The sequence below is a fragment of the Hyperolius riggenbachi genome, chromosome 8, assembly GCF_040937935.1.
Source record: "Hyperolius riggenbachi isolate aHypRig1 chromosome 8, aHypRig1.pri, whole genome shotgun sequence".
NCBI lineage: Eukaryota > Metazoa > Chordata > Amphibia > Anura > Hyperoliidae > Hyperolius > Hyperolius riggenbachi.
The window spans coordinates 276,195,605-276,212,609 of NC_090653.1; the positions used below are offsets into that span (position 1 = coordinate 276,195,605).

The 17,005-nt window shown below is 44.8% G+C and overlaps 1 protein-coding gene across 3 annotated transcripts in view; it reads left to right on the plus strand.

Moving 5' to 3' along the window:
- TRAF2 (TNF receptor associated factor 2) overlaps positions 1-17,005 on the plus strand; it is a 182,760-nt gene that overhangs the window by 42,449 nt on the left and 123,306 nt on the right. For all 3 annotated transcript variants that reach the window (XR_011023232.1, XM_068248957.1, XM_068248958.1), the window contains exon 2: positions 11,728-11,957. The gene's annotated coding sequence lies outside the window, so the exon portion shown is untranslated. The remainder of the gene's footprint in view (positions 1-11,727; positions 11,958-17,005) is intronic.

Genomic DNA, 17,005 nt, shown 5'->3' on the forward strand with positions numbered 1-17,005 from the left:
ATAGTATACAAACCACTAAAAGGAAAAAAAATACACCTTTATTTCCAAATAAACTATTATCGCCATACATTGTACTACAGACACAATTTAAACGTTGTGGTAACCGGGACAAATGGACAAATAAAATGTGTGGGCTTTTATCTATTGTAGCACATTTTATTTTAAAACTATAATGGCTGAAACTGGGTGGGAAGTGGTTAAAGTGGACCTGAACTCTTGCACAGGGCAGATGGAAAACATAGTGAAATGCACCCGTATGTATTTAGTCTGTCTAAATCCCCCTCGTGTGACTAATCACAACTGTGATTTGATTGAGCAGCTAATTTGTAAACGCAGGATGGTAACCCTATGTTTGCTTCCATGAAAGCGCGAAGTGGACACACTGCAGATTTATTTTAGGATTTGTATCAGCTGTAACAAAGAAATGTTTTTCTTTAAAGGTGATTATGCTGTCGCTTATCCTTTAGAGCAGAGGGGAAGTTCTGAGTTCAGTTACGCTTTAAGTAATAAAACGATATGAAATTTGGCAACAATTTTATTTTGGGGTGAATGTATTGGAACCTTTTATAAATGAGCCAATTTACATTTCAAGTCTGTGGCTGCCTTTAGCCTGTATCTACACTTCAAAGTCACCATCTCACAAAGCTCTGTTATGAGTTTTCAAAGACCGCTATCAGTCAATGTGCATGTGACATGCGTGTGATTTTTCGCGTGACAGCTTGTTAAACAGTCATGAGTGTTCAATGACTTGAGAAAAAAAATCCTTATTGCTGTATTTTTTTTCTCATCTGGATTTTTCAACTTGCTTACTTTTTTTTTTTACAGTATTAGAGAAAAAATAAATATTTTTTTTCTAGTATCTTGTAAAGAGACAGATTTTTTTTTTTTGTTAGTGGTTTATATCTATCATATGTTAGCTATGTGGCTTCCGCAGCTATTTGCTTTTTGCATTAAGGCTTCTTGCACACCAAGACGTTGCGTTAGGTGCCACGTTAAGGTCGCATAATGTGCACCTAACACAACGTATGGTGCTGCAAGAGAGGACGGTAGAGTGAGCCGCGTTAGGCGGCTCTATCCCTATAAGGTCTCCCAGAGTGGCACTGATTGGCCAGCGGGACCACGTGATGCGGAGCGAGACACTCCGCATCACGTGGTCCCGCCAGCCAATCAGCGGCCGCCAGTGCAGTGAATATTAAGTAGCCATGTGCGCGGCTACCAGGGCTGTGGAGTCGGTCCAAAAATCCTCCGACTCCTCAGTTTAGGATTCCACCGACTCCGACTCCTCGACTCCGACTCCTCTAATACTTTACAAGACAACTGAAGTGAGGATATGTAGACTACTATATTTATTCCCTTTAGACTAAAACTAGTCCTTGGTAAGAGTACTTGTAAAAGGTACAAACCGGAACAAAGAACATCTATCAGGACCTAGGCAATGTAACTGTGGGTACATGTAAGAATTATGTGCAGGTACTCTGCAGGGGAATGAGGAGATTCTTCCTCTATTACACATTCTTCATGCACAATCTGAATAAGGTTTATGGGTGACAGACAACACCTCTGTGTTCAGTGTGCACATCATTCTCAGTGGATTCCCTGCAGCTCTGTGGGGAGTGCATATGTAGAGTATAGTACTACTGTGTAACAAAGTAAACCTGAGACAGATGAAACTATAAAGTTTTATACATACCTGGAGCTTCCTCCAGCCCCCTTCAGGCTAATCAGTCCCTCGTTGTCCACCACCTGGATCTTCTGCTATGAGTCCAGGTACTTGAGCCAGTCGGGCGTAGTGTGCATGCACACGCTGAATTACCAGGACTCATAGCAGAAGATCCGGGTGGTGGAGGACAGCGAGGCACCGATTAGCCTGAAGGGGGCTGGAGGAAGCCCCAGGTATGTATAAACTTTACTTTTCATCCGCCTCAGGTACCCTTTAATTTGTAGTCACCAAACCAAATTTTAACAATATATCAAATTATTTGATTTCATCAGCAAAGGGAGTGCATACATTTGCATAAATCAGCATCAGTGCAGAATTATTTCCATCTCATTGACCATCTCTATTAGTGACACAGCTACACATCAGGCTTTATTCTTACAGCATAGATGTTATTTAGTATATATAAGAGATTCTTGTGTACACATCATATATACAGTCACAATCAGATATGTATATCTGACCTTAAAAATACGGGGACTGCTTTATTGAAGCAGCACAAGTAACTAATTTTGATTGGTTTATTTCATTTTTGTGGACTAAGCACAGCTATTACTGTATATATACATTATTTTTAATGACTATTATCTGAGAAATAGAACATTTTATCATATTTTCTATTTTAATTACAGTTACAAATTCATTAGGAGTCGGAGTCGGTGCATTTTTTCCCGACTCCGACTCCAGGCACCCAAAATTGCCCGACTCCACGACTCCGACTCCACAGCCCTGGCGGCTACTGTAGCTGGCTCTCCCGACATCCTCTCCGCCCCCCACTGAGCATGTGCAAACAGTCTAATGCGACTATAGCCGCTCTAACGCCGTAGCATGCTGCACTTTCCGGACAACGTGCAGCGTTACATGTAACGCAACGTGGGCTGTGTGAACAGCCCACTTGTGTTACATTGCTGTGCGTTGGGGGAGCGTTACAGGCGCACTAACGTGCGCCTGTAACGTCCTTGTGTGGAAGCAGCCTAAAGGTAGCCATGTATTAAAGTGGGATAAAGCTCTGACATAACATTCAATAACAATGCTTTCTCCTACTTTTTATTACCCATACAGTTACCATATTTGTTTTTATGCACAAGTAATATCTGTTTACAAATTACGAGTTCCCAAAGTACAGTTTATCTGCTCTGAAAACTGCCATTGCATTCTCTTGCATAGCTGCTGTATTTATACACTAAAATCTATCTAGTGATCTCTTCTCAGCTGTGCACATTTTAGAAGCAGAGAGAGCTCAGTTTCAGCACTTCTCTAATGTTTACATTCCTTTGTCAGATACATTCAGTAAACAAAAGATAATGTTATCACCTCTTCAGATGGGGCCGGAAGCTGCCCACTGAAGCAAGGAGCTTTCCACAGGAGAACTAAGTGCTGTGTTTAACTATTTGACTGCTGTTCTACTACAATTTTTCTTTTTGGGGGTAGTAGGCTAAAGGCTGTAAATAATCTTTTAGAGCAAAGAAGAAATCCTGAGTTTCAGACCACTAAAGAGGAACTGTTGTGAAAATAACACTTCCGTTCTTGTTTGGGCAGTTTTCTCACCTTCCATGTTGTGTGAGGGCCGTCAGATGTTGAATGCTATGAACAGAATGTGAAGGCAAACTCTCATACTACATGGAAGTGGTAAAACTGGCCAATCATCGGCCAATCAAAATTGGATGTGTGTACGCACCCTTAGCCTGTTCATAGCATTCAGAATCTGTCAGCCTGCATACCACATGGCCTCTGAGGGAGCAGCAGTACAGACAGCGCACCAAGGGGCTCTGACCGCCTGGGGATACCCCTGCGACTGCACCCCAAGAAAATGAACGGTAGTAAGCAGAAACCTACCTGTAAAGGTGGCCATACATGTAGCGATGATGGGCAGATTCGACCAAGAGACCTATCTCTCTCTAATTGAATCTGATTAGAAAGAGAAATGTTGGCTGCGCATACGCTGCAGGCCGATTCGTGATCAATTTAATGCTGAAATTGATAAGGAATTGACATTGTGATGCTGCATCCGCCGCCTTGCCGGCCCGGCACTGTCCTCCCTCTCCCTAATGTTATATGTTTCCCCCCCCCCCCCCCCCCCCGCATTGCAAGTTATACATTACCTGTCTGCGGCCTCCGCTTGTCCTCTGCTACTCCGGGCTTCCATACACACTGCACGTGTGTTGCACACGTGGTTGCTTAGTAACGTAAGCGCGTCTGACTTGACACACGCGCCCTTACCAGGCAACCACGTGGGGTGCACGTGCATGGAGAATGGAGGAAGCCCGGAGCAGCAGAGGACAAGTGGTGGCCCCGGACAGGTAATGTATAACTTGCACTGGACACCAGGTGTGTGGGGGGGGGGGGCATATAACATTAGGGGGGACAGCGATGGGGGTTAGTCGTTCGTCCTGAAATCGCACGCAGTTACCACCGCGCACTCGGTTGAGCAGGTCGACCCTACATCTTGCAGCATGTGCGATTGACTAATGCGACCAATTTCAGCCTGAAATTGGTCGCATTGTCAGTGGGGCATGTACATGGCAACTCCGATTTTTCATCCGAATCGATTACAGTAATCAAATTGGAAGGTCGATCGACCTCCAAGCCGCTTGATGTATGGTTACCTTAAGTTTTGGGCAGAACTTACCCAGATAAAATTGCAGGAGGGGGTCAGGTCCACATGTGGGCGTGGCTACGGCATGTGTGCAAATGTCATGTCAAAGGGTACTTCCGCATGCAGTATTCAAACATAACTCTGGAATGTGTGAATTTCACATACATGGATGTACGGCTACCTTAACCTTTTGTCTTTAAAGGGGTATGAAATACAGCATTTCTTCTTTGCTCTAAAAGATTATTTATAGCATATAATATACTACCACAATGTCACAATTTTTTTTTTCAGCAGAACAGCATTCAAACAGTTAAAACACAGGACTTGCTTTTTCAATAGAATGCTCCCTGCAGTGAGATCCGAATCTGAAGAGGTGATAACATTATCTTGTGTTTACTTAAGGTGGCCATACATCAGGTGACTTGGTGGCCGATTGACAATCCGATTCGATTATTGCAATCAAATTGGATGAAAATTGGTGCCACCGAGTACATGCCTGACCGACTATGCGACCAATTTCGTAGTAAGGGTCGCGCGTATGACGTCAGTGGAATGCGCCCGGAGCCTGCGGGGACTAGCAGAGGTGGTGGAAAGGTAATGTATACATTGCACCTGGGCACTGGGGGGGACATTATCATTGGAGGGGGCAGCGATGCGGTCGTATGAGGCGTCACAAGGCCGATTCCTAAGAGAGTTCCTGCTAAAATTGATTGGGAATCAGCCTGTGGTGTATGGGCAGCTGACAGATCTCTCTCTTTTTAGATTCGATTAGAGAGAGATTTATCTCTTGGTCAAATCTGCCTATCATCGCTAGATGTATGGCTACCTGTAATTGTAGCAAGAGAGGAATGTAAACATTCCCTTGCAGTGCTAAAACTCCTAACCTGCCCAGCAGACAGCTCAGAAATAATCACTGTGTACATTACAATATACAGTATAAATACTGTAGCTATGAATGAAATGCAATGGCAGCTTTCAGAGCAAATAAACTACTTTGGGAACTTGTCATTTCTAAATGAATAATAATACTTGCGCACAAAAGCAAATATGATAACTGTATGGGTTATACATAGTAGGAAAACACCTTTTTATTGAATATTATGTCAGTTTAATACTGCTTTAACTTTTAAATACAAAATGAGACTGAGGGATGCCAAGAAAATTATATTTAGAAGTACAGACACAGTTTTCTCATCACTTATTTTTTGTAAAGTCCCTTAGTGCTGTGGCTTGTGGTGTGGCGTGGCGTGAAGTGGCTAATCTATTGAAACATAGGGGAATTTTTGACTGTGGTTTCACTTTCAGACAGGGAAGGCCGTACATTTGCAGTGTATGAGAAATGGGAGGAGGCACTTTAACGTGTACCAGAGACGAGACATACTTTACTTTTTATACATACCTGGGTCTTCCTCCAGCCCCATGCGTACGGATCGCTACATGCTGCGGTCCTCCGCTGCCCGCAACTCCGGTACCGGGTCCCGTAACTTCCTCCAGTCGCGGCCAGTCTGACGCAAGTGAAGTGCGCTATTTATGTATCTCTCCAGTCGCCGGAGAGGTAAGTAGAGGGTGCACTTCTCTTGCGCAGACTTGCCGAAATTACGGGACCCGTTACCGAGCATCCAGCAGGCGGAGGATGGCGGCGGTGGCTGGTGCACTTTTTAAGTCAGGTATGTGTATGAGGCTTTAGAGCATACATGTCAAACTCTGGCCCACGGGCCAAATCTGGCCCTCAGAACTATTCAATTTGGCCCACAAGGGGTTGCCCCACTTTGCTTTATGTTTGGCCTACACTAGACCACCAGGGATGCTATATTGGAGGTGAAGCCCTAGAACTCTAGGAAAAGCCATATGGGGGAGGTAGGTAAAAGCACTAAGCACTAGGGAACTGTATAGGGGAGGGTGGGGGCCACTAGACACCAGGGATCTGTGTATGGGAGGGAGGACCACTAGACACCAGATAACTGTATAGAGGAGGGAGTTGAAGGGGTGTAATTGGACACCAGGGAACTTTACATGGTGGCAAGTAGACATTGAGGTTGGCCCTCGACTAGGTGCCAGTGTTCAATGTCGGCCCGCTTTGTATTTGAGTTTGGAGGGAAGCCTCTGGACAGTCCTGAGATGGTGTTGAGGCTTTCCCCATCCTCCTCAGCCCCGCCCTACCAGCGTTGGGATCCTCTGAACATTTTGGAGAAGTGCGAATATGTTCTTGAGGCCATGCTCCCATCCGTGCATCGGTGCAGCCATACAGCGCTTTTGCAAGATCGTCCTGCGCAGCAGCACAGCTCATGCACAGTGATGATCGTAAAATCAGATAATTGCGATTACGCAAAATTACATTACGCCTACACGTAGTTACGAATCCTTAATTCAGTCGACTATGTATAAGTATTTGGAACTACACATGAATTTACGTGTTAATTCGTGCTGACGTGTTCTTTTCGTGGTGGCGGTGAATAGCAAAGCCCCCATACATTGCTACCGAAATTGCTAGATATGTTGAGGATAGATGGTACAAGTCAAAAAAAATTATTTTTCAGAAAGACCTTGTAGTTTTGGAGAAATAAAATACAAAGACCTTGTAGTTTTGGAGTAAACAGATTTTAAAAATACAAAGCAAAATGGTTTTTAAACGGTCATTTTTTTTTTTTTTTTTTTAGGATTCAAACATTTTTCTTTGCATTTTTAAAATCGATTTTCTCAAAAACTACAAGGTATTTTTTTAAAATTATTTTTATGTACCTGGGTACAAGTCAAAAAAATTTCTTGTTTTTGAGAAAATCGATTTTAAAAATGCAAAGAAAAATGTTTTTTTAAATCCTAAAAAAAAATGACCGTTTAAAAACCATTTTTCTTTGTACTTTTAAAATCTGTTTTCTCAAAAAACTACAAGGTGTTTTTTATTTTTTTCTCCAAAACTATAAGGTCTTTTTGAATTTTTTTTTTTTCTAATTGTACCCACTATCCTCAAAGCCGCATCTACACGAGTAGATGCGGCCGCGATGCTCCTTATCAATGGAGCCGCTGATGCGGCTCGATTGATAAGATCCGACAGGTCGGATCTCCGCACCGCTGATTCCCTGCTCGCTCCCCGCGAGGGGACAATGGCAGGGAATCGAGCGGAAGGTAAGCGGCGCCGGCGGGGACGAGCGGGGAATCCAATGCGGCGCACGCACGGCGACCGGGGAGGCGGCGGGCACGCGGAAGAGGCGATCCGGCGGCTAATCAAGCCACCGGATCGCTGCAACATCTCATAGTGTAGACGGGGTTTAACATATGCAGCAATTTTGGTAGCAATATGTATGAGGGTTTTGCTATTCACTGCCAAAGTCGGCACGAAATTACGCTGAATTCATGTGTAATTACGAATGTGGATAATTGCATACAAAATTAATTACGCTTTTCCCTGAAATTTTTGCATTACGATTATGATGCACAAATGCGAACTACGATGCATAATTACGCATAGACGTAATTTCTGCTCATCCCTACTCATGTACAGCTTTTTACCCTGTGCACAAGCACTACTGCACGGATGTGGGTAATCCTAATCCATGCCCCCGCACAGTCGTACTGTGCTGGTGCAAGTTGAGCCTGCGCAGCAGCACAGCTCATGCAAGGCTTTTGCGTCATGCACGAGCACTGCTGCGCTGCCGTGGGCCATACTTGCACCTGTGCAGTGCAGCCAAGCTCGCCCACAGTCAGGAAGATGGAGAGAGTCCCAGGAAACCGTGGTGGGTGGAGCAGGATCAGAGAAGCCTTCCCCTTTACTGAGAGAAGTACCTAACTTTTCTTTTTCCCCCCCTAAAAGTTTGTCCATTTAGTGAGTTTTCCAAACCTCTTCTGGTCTGCCTCAGCGGTGATGTCAGTGTTTTGCTCTTGTATCTTTCGGTGCTTTCTTACTGTGTTTATGTACACAAAGGTTTTAAGGTTTTGGTTGGCTGTTTTTGTGTGAAGATTATTGGATTGTTTTGTCCAGGGCTGTGGAGTCGGAGTCGTGGAGTCGGAGTCGTGGAGTCGGGCAATTTTGGGTGCCTGGAGTCGGAGTCGGGAAAAAATGCACCGACTCCGACTCCGACTCCTAATGAATTTGTAACTGTAATTAAAATAGAAAATATGATAAAATGTTCTATTTCTCAGATAATAGTCATTAAAAATAATGTATATATACAGTAATAGCTGTGCTTAGTCCACAAAAATGAAATAAACCAATAAAAATTAGTTACTTGTGCTGCTTCAATAAAGCAGTCCCCGTATTGTTAGGTCAGATATACATATCTGATTGTGACTGTATATATGATGAGTACACAGGAATCTCTTATATATACTAAATAACATCTATGCTGTAAGAATAAAGCCTGATGTGTAGCTGTGTCACTAATAGAGATGGTCAATGAGATGGAAATAATTCTGCACTGATGCTGATTTATGCAAATGTATGCACTGAAATCAAATAATTTGATATGTTATTAAAATTTGGTTTGGTGACTACAAATTAAAGGGTACCTGAGACGGATGAAAAGTAAAGTTTTATACATACCTGGGGCTTCCTCCAGCCCCCTTCAGGCTAATCAGTCCCTCACTGTCCTCCACCACCCGGATCTTCTGCTATGAGTCCTGGTAATTCAGCCAGTCAGCGCAGTCCGGCCGCATGCCACTCCCACAGCCAGGAACATTCTGCACCTGCGCAATAGTGCTGCACAGGTGTAGTATGCTCCTAGCGGTGGAGTGTGTTCATGCGCACTACGCCAGACTGGCTCAAGTACCTGGACTCATAGCAGAAGAACCAGGTGGTGGAGGAGGACAACGAGGGACTGATTATCCTGAAGGCGGCTGGAGGAAGCCCCAGGTATGTACAAAACTTTAATTTCATCTGTCTCAGGTTTACTTTGTTACACAGTAGTACTATACTCTACATATGCACTCCTCACAGAGCTGCAGGGAATCCACTGAGAATGCTGTGCACATTGAACACAGAGGTGTTGTCTGTTTACAATCTCCTCATTCCCCTGCAGAGTACCTGCACATCATTCTTACATGTACCCACACTTACATTGCCTAGGGCCTGATAGATGTTCTTTGTTCCGGTTTGTACCTTTTACAAGTACTATTACTAAGGACTAGTTTTAGTCTAAAGGGAATAAATATAGTAGTCTACATATCCTTCTCACTTCAGTTGTCTTGTAAAATTCCTAAGCGTTGGCAGTTATGAGACGAATTTCATGTTACATACTTTTAATCAACAAAATTGTAATATGCAAATTAGAGGAGTCGGAGTCGTGGAGTCGGAGTCGGAGTCGGTGGAATCCTAAACTGAGGAGTCGGAGTCGGAGTCGGTGGATTTTTGGACCGACTCCACAGCCCTGGTTTTGTCTGAAGCGGTAATCTAGTCAGCTTGGTTGATAGACGCGCACGTATTGTCTTCTTTGTGTTGTGCCTGAGAGAGCATTTACTGACCCAGCAAAATTGTCTCGTTGATGACTTCATTGGATTAGAAGGAATAAGGGAGTAAAGGATGGGTTGGTCCACAGTTTTAGGGCGGAGGTCTCAGAAACCTAAACTCCCTGCTCTGGTACGCTTCAAAGAAAGCACCAGGCAAAATAGAGAAAATGAGATCTACTTTTCGGGACTTCCTCCAGCCTCTGGCAGCTGATATGTCCCTCACCGCAGCTCCGGTGTCCCCTCCGTTGGAGATGCCAACCTCACTAGGTCGTCATTTTCTGCTCCTGCGTGAGAGCCGCTCGCGGTCTCGCTCATGTGGTCTGCACAGCACACTCGGCGCGACATGAGCGACTCTCACGAAGGCGCAGAAGATGCCGACCTAGTGAGGTCGGCACCTCCAACGGAGTGGACACCGGAGCTGCAGTGAGGGACATATCAGCTGCCAGGGGCTGGAGGAAGCCCCGAAAAGTAGATCTCATTTTCTCTATTTTGCCTGTTGCTTCCTTTAAAGTGTACCCGAACCGGAGCTTGGGTACAAAAGTAGATACTTACCTAAAGAGAGGGAAGCCTCATGATCCTTTTTGAGGCTTCCCTCTCTGCTCTCCCCGTCGCTGAACGCTCTTACACATTTTTGGCTGCGCTGTAGACGCTCGAGCCCGGCCACGCAGCATGCGCAGTAATCCTGAGCCGCCGACTCTGTCCCACTGCGCATGCGTGGCCGTACTCTCCCCTCTGTTGCGCAGCCATGACTGCAAGGATAAGAGCTGTGTGGGCCTGATGTGGAGAGGGGCCCGGCTCAGCATTGGGGAGCTGCTGCCAACTGAGGGAAGCCTCCATAGGATCCTGAGGTAATATAATATATTTACTGATAATAGCAATCCCGAGCTTGGCCTCGGATTTGCTTTAAAGAGACTCTGAAGTCTCTTAAAAATCCTCTTTTTATTACAAAATCGTGTTTAACATTATTGCCCTACCTAAACCGCCGCATCCCCGCCGCTGTAATCTCCCTAAATCTCCCCCCCCCCCCCCCCCCAACTCCCCAGGGGGCAATCCGGGAAGGGCTTCCATGAGAGGCCGAGCTATGAGCTGCAGCTCTGCCTCTCAGCGCGTCTGTCAGCCCGGATCGCCGTCTCTCTCCCGCCCCTCTCTGTCTTCCTTCACTGAGAGGGGCGGGGGAGAGGCGGAGATACACGCTGATAGACGGGAATGGAGGCAGAGCTGCGGCCCATATCTCTGCTTCCAACAGCAGCAAAATCCACGACCAAGAAAGTCGTGGATTTTGTGGGGGAGAGGGAGGGGGGAGTTAAGGGGGATTTAGTGAGAATACAGCAGCGGGGATGCGGCAGTTTAGGTAGGGGGCAATAATGTTAAACACAATTTTGTAATAAAAAGAGGATTTTTAAGAGACTTCAGTGTCTCTTTAAAGGACACCAGAAGCGAAAATAAACTAATGAAATAAACGATTGTATTTATTGTCCTTCTCCTAAAAAGGACTTTTTAAGATATTCCACAGTTTTATGGTATGTTGAAATCTACTTTTTAAGTTTAACTGTTTTGTTTTTGCTCAATGACACATTCATTGAAGTATGCCAGAGCTAAAATCTATTTTATCTCTTTCCTGCTCTCAGATGCCATTTTCTTCTAGGAAAGTGTTTTATAGTTGAAATTTCTTATCAGTGAGGGTCACACTGTAGTCACTTCCTGTTTGAGTCAGGACTGAGTCAGCCACTTGCATAGCTGATATTTAACTATTTCAGGCAGAGAAAGAAAAAAAAAACACAGCATAGTTATTAGTGTGCTAGGCACTGTACTGTACATATGTCTATCTCATCATGTCACATGTCACCTCGGGTGTCCTTTAAGCAGTGAACATGGGGCTGTCGGGAAGAGATCGGGTCTGACTGTTTGCTTATCTTTCCTATAGCGATTCCACAACTTTACTGAAACATCTTTTTTTTTTTTTTTGTCTTTTTAGGGAATCTATTTATACCAGGAAGAAAAAGAAGAAAATCTGTGGGACTCATGCTAAATATAACATTCACATGGAGTATCAAGGAGAATTCTTCAATGAAAATATTTCAATTTGTGGATATAATTACAAAGGAATGGGGACTTTTTGGCTGGATGGTTTTAAACCGTGATAAAGAAGTTCTTTTTGCTCAATAGTCATTGGGATTACCTGAAAAAAGGAGTGAAAGAGCTCAGGTAGGCATTCTTATCTTCAAAGCGTAATAAAATAATCTTAAGCCCAGTCTACACAATACGATTCTTTGTGCGATTCGATTACGATTCTGTTTACGATCCGATTAAATCCGACATGTCCGATCGGGATTCGATTCAATTCGATTTGCCATTGCAAAACAATGGCAAATTGAATTGAAACGAATCAAATCTTTATCGGACATGTCGGATTTAATCGGACCGTGAATAGAATCGTAATCGAATCGCACAAAGAATCGTATTCTGTAGATGGGGCTTAAAGAGACACTGAAGCGAAAAAAATATATGATATAGTGAATTGGTTGTGTACTATGAACAACAATTTCTAGAAGATTAGCAGCAAAGAAAATATTCTCATACTTTTATTTTCAGGTATATAGTGTTTTTTCTAACATTGCATCACTCTATAATATGTGCAGATTACACAACACTCAGCATTCAAAATGAGTCTTTCAGAGCAGTCTGTGAACTAATGACCTCTCCTCTGGCAGAGGAAAAGTAAACAGTTCAATTACAGTTGAGATAATAAAAGTCAGATAACAGCCCTCTCCAGGACAGTCGGAGAGCTTAATAGCTTTTTTGCATAGAGATAAGAACTGGAGTTTCTCAACTCTTCCTGTACTGGAAACCATTAGACTGATGTATCTGATCTTAATGTTTTATTTCTTAGCTGTACTACACATACAAATCATAATATCATCATTTTTTTTTCGCTTCAGTGTCTCTTTAACACTAAACTATGGAACCAATAAATATCTAATATAATATGAAATGCCAAGCTACAGGTACAAATGAGGAACAAAGAATTCCCCTAACATGCAAACCTTTGCTCACCCAGAGAAGAAATGAAATTGAACCCTTAAAAGCATGCTGGGGGGTTCCCTGCTCCCCTGCAGTCTTAAAGTGAGCTGAAACTGCAAATGAACTTAAAAAAAATGAAATTGGTTATGAAAAAACATCTTTACTGTTTTTCTGTGATGCCAAAACTGACATTATGCTAGGTACACACCATGAGATTTTTTGGATATGGAAATGTTGAAAATAATCGATCTGACAGTAAATCTGCCAGAAAATCTCATTGTGTTTACCAGGCATTCACGTACTGCTTATTTTACAGATTACTGCCCCTCCCACAGCAAACATAACCTCGATAATAGGCTTACATCACTATGTAAACTCTTGGGGGGGGGGGGGGGGGGGGTTCAGTTATATTGTGGTCAGTGTCCTTGTCTTATCTGAAATGGGAAGTTTCGGTTGTTTGTATTTTGAGGTAAGCTTGTTGCTGTAGTAACAGAAGAAGGAAAAAAAAAACTTCTCACAATCCTGTTGGCACTTCACGGTTTGGCACAGTTCAGCAAAGGCACACAGACCAGGTAAAACCAATAAAAATGTGGGGACATGTAGGGACCTATTTTAGGAAAAAAGGGTTTATTTAATTGCCACCAGTCAATCTGTTGGAAGTATGGTATAGGTTTACTTACTGTACAGGAGACATACACTGATAGCAATGTCTGCCAAAGGATGGCTATTATCAGACGGCTATATATACTTTGGAATTCATTACAGATTATAATTATTATAATATGATTATAATTCTTCTGCCTACCTAGCTATGTACTGTATATGAGTTAATTTAGTTGTTAATTATTCGTGGAGGTATTTAACTGCTTTCCGACTGCATGTGTATTTACACCGCCCCCCTGCACAACCCTTCACAACCGTAAATTCACGTATCTGCTTTGTTTACCTCACCGTTCCCGATCGCCTTGCCGCTGTTCGTTTCCACCCCAATCCCGCCGTTCCATTATCGGTGAATGAGAACAGCTTGTTCCCAAATCCGATCATGCCTGTCTGCGAGATGCCGGCATTTCATTCACAAAATGAAAGTAAACATACACTTAATAGTTCTGGGTGCTGTTTACAGTCTCGGCACTTAAGTGTAGCACCATCTTGTGACCAAAAAGTGAAAATGCACCCAAACATACCCACACATACACTATAGAAATACATACGGTTTTATTAAATGTTCACCCTCTAAACCCCTACCCTATAGTTACCAAAATAAAACACTTGTAAAAAAAAAAAGTAAATACTTACCTTATGGACTTTTTAATATGTATGTCATCAGGGTATATTAATGTTAATTTTGCAAATTAAGGCTTGTAATTGGTGAAATAGTATTAAAAAAATCACTAAACCGAAAAAAAAAACTGCATTTCTAGATAAAATACTGTCACAATACATTGCACTAGGGACATAATTTAAAGAGACTCTGAAGCGAGAATAAATCTCGCTTCAGAGCTCATAGTTAAGCAGGGGCATGTGTGCCCCTGCTAAACCGCCGCAATAGCGCAGCTAAACGGGGGTCCCTTGACCCCCAAACCCCCCACTGCGACACTTGGTCGCAGACTTGGTCGCTCCTGGAGGCAGGGCTAACGGCTGCAGCCCTGCCTCCAGTCGCGTCTATCAGCCGCGCATCGCCGCCTCTCCCCTGCCCCTCTCAGTGAAGGAAGACTGAGAGGGGCGTGGGAGAGGCGGAGATACGCGCTGACAGACGCGTGTGGGGCAGGGCTGCGGCGGTTAGCCCTGCCCCAACCAGGAAGCGCTCCCCCGCATTACGGAGGGGGATTTGGGGGTGAAGGGACCCCCGTTAAGCCGCGGGATAGCGGCGGTTTAGCAGGGGCACACATGCCCCTGCTAACTCTGAAGTCTGAAGCGAGATTTATTCTCGCTTCAGTCTCTCTTTAAACTGCGTAATAACCTAGACAAATGGGAAAATGCAGCAAGTTTTATTTTAAAATTACAATGGCAGAAAACTGAGAAATAATGCATTTATTCATATTTTTTTCTTATTATTCCCTTTTTAAAATGCATATAAAATAATATAATTCCTAGCAAAAACTACCACCCAGAGAAAGCCTAATTTGTGGTGAAAAAACCCCCAATGTATAGATCTTTTATGTGTGATAAGTAACAATAAAGTTATTGGTGAATGAATAGGAGGAGCGTGATGTGAAAATTGCTCTGGTTTTTAAAGGGAAGGTTCAGGGAGGGTGGAGAAAAAATAAAAATCAATTTCCACTTACCTGGGGCTTCCTCCAGCCCGTGGCGGGCAGGAGGAGCCCTCGCCGCCGCTCCGCAGGCTCCCGGTGGTCTCCGGTGGCCGACCCGACCTGGCCAGGCCGGCTGCCAGGTCGGGCTCTTCTGCGCTCCAAGTCCTGGCACTTCTGCGTCCCACGCGGGCGCGCTGACGTCATCAGACGTCCTCCAGCCCGGAGGACGTCGGATGACGTCAGCGCGCCCGCGTGGGACGCAGAAGTGCCAGGACTTGGGCATGCGCAGTAGTTCTGCGCCTGCGCAGTACAGCCCGGAGGACGTCTGATGACGTCAGCGCGCCCACGTGGGACGCAGAAGTGCCAGGACTTGGGCATGCGCAGTAGTTCTGCGCCTGCGCAGTACAGCCCGGAGGACGTCTGACGTCAGCGCGCCCACGTGGGACGCAGAAGTGCCAGGACTTGGGCATGCGCAGTAGTTCTGCGCCTGCGCAGTACAGCCTGGCGGACGTCCGATGACGTCAGCGCGCCGGCGTGGGACGCAGAAGTGCTAGGACTTGGAGCGCAGAAGAGCCCGACCTGGCAGCCGGCCTGGCCAGGTCGGGTCGGCCACCGGAGACCACCGGGAGCCTGCGGAGCGGCGGCGAGGGCACCTCCTGCCTGCCACGGGCTGGAGGAAGCCCCAGGTAAGTGGAAATTGATTTTTATTTTTTCTCCACCCTCCCTGAACCTTCCCTTTAAGGGAAAAAAAACCTGTTGTTGAAGTGGTTAAACAGTAGCTTGTTATGATTCAAGGTTAGTTAGAGATGAGAGATTTACATGGTGCCCTCTCATCTACAAGAAGGCATAAATCATCCCCAGCTGCATTCCAAACCAATGACTCCATGTGAAAGAAGAGCGTATAAGAGTAAATGTATAGAAATTGCTTCCAGGCAGAGTTTTTGTTTTAACTTTCAATTTTACTTCCTCAGTAGTAGGAAGCTTCTGGAAGGTCCAGAGGCCTCCCCTGATCCCCATAGAGACCTCCGTTCTAACGCAGTGACCCTGCTGGTGGCATTCCTGGGTGTGGTGAAGTGCGTCGGAGCAAGGCCCATGCATGTACATTACAATGAAATCGCCAGTGCATGGAAGCAGGGCTTTTCGGCACCTGCTGTAGCAGTAATGCTGTAATGCTAGAGTCCACACACTGGTTAATTCGGGGATCTTGCAGCTGGTCAGGAGTCTTCGGGAAGCACTCAGGTTGCGACGACTCGGAGCGGGAATAGTATTTAACACACGTCATTTGGCTCACCCTGTGGCAGAAATCCCTGCGCCAAACTGCCACGTATGCCCAGTGCATAGCTCTTCCTCCCCCCGAACCGTGCTTTGTTGGAAAACACAGAATACCTTTGTGTTTACATATTGTTGTTGTTATTTTGTTGGAAAACACAGAATACCTTTGTGTTTACATATTGTTGTTGTTATTGTATTTATAAAGCGCCAACATATTACGCAGCGCTGGACAATAAATAGGGATACATACATTGTAACAAGGGGTGACCGACAGTGGTAGCAAACGGTTATACAACATAGCACAAGGTTATACATGCAATCGGGGTATAAAATACGTTTTACAGAGACCCAGCAAATTAAGTACGAGTTAGTCCATGAGAAAGGTGTAATTGCCGGGGTAGTAAAATTAAGGACACACTAAGGGAGGGGGGAGGCCCTGCCAAAGGCTTACAATCTAAAGGGTGGGGGGACACATAAGGTAGGACTGTGGAAAAGGTGGTTGAGTGAGAGAGTTAGAGTGTGGTAGATGTGGGGTAGGCCATTTTAAAGAAATGTGTTTTGAAGGCTTGCTTGAAGGTGTTGAAGGAGTGAGTCTGAAGGGGGGGGGGGGGAGGGAGTTCCATAGGGTGGGGGCAGCTCTTGTGAAGTCTTGCAAGCGTGCATGGGAATCAGAAATGCGTTGGGAGGTCAGGCGGAGATCACTGGAGG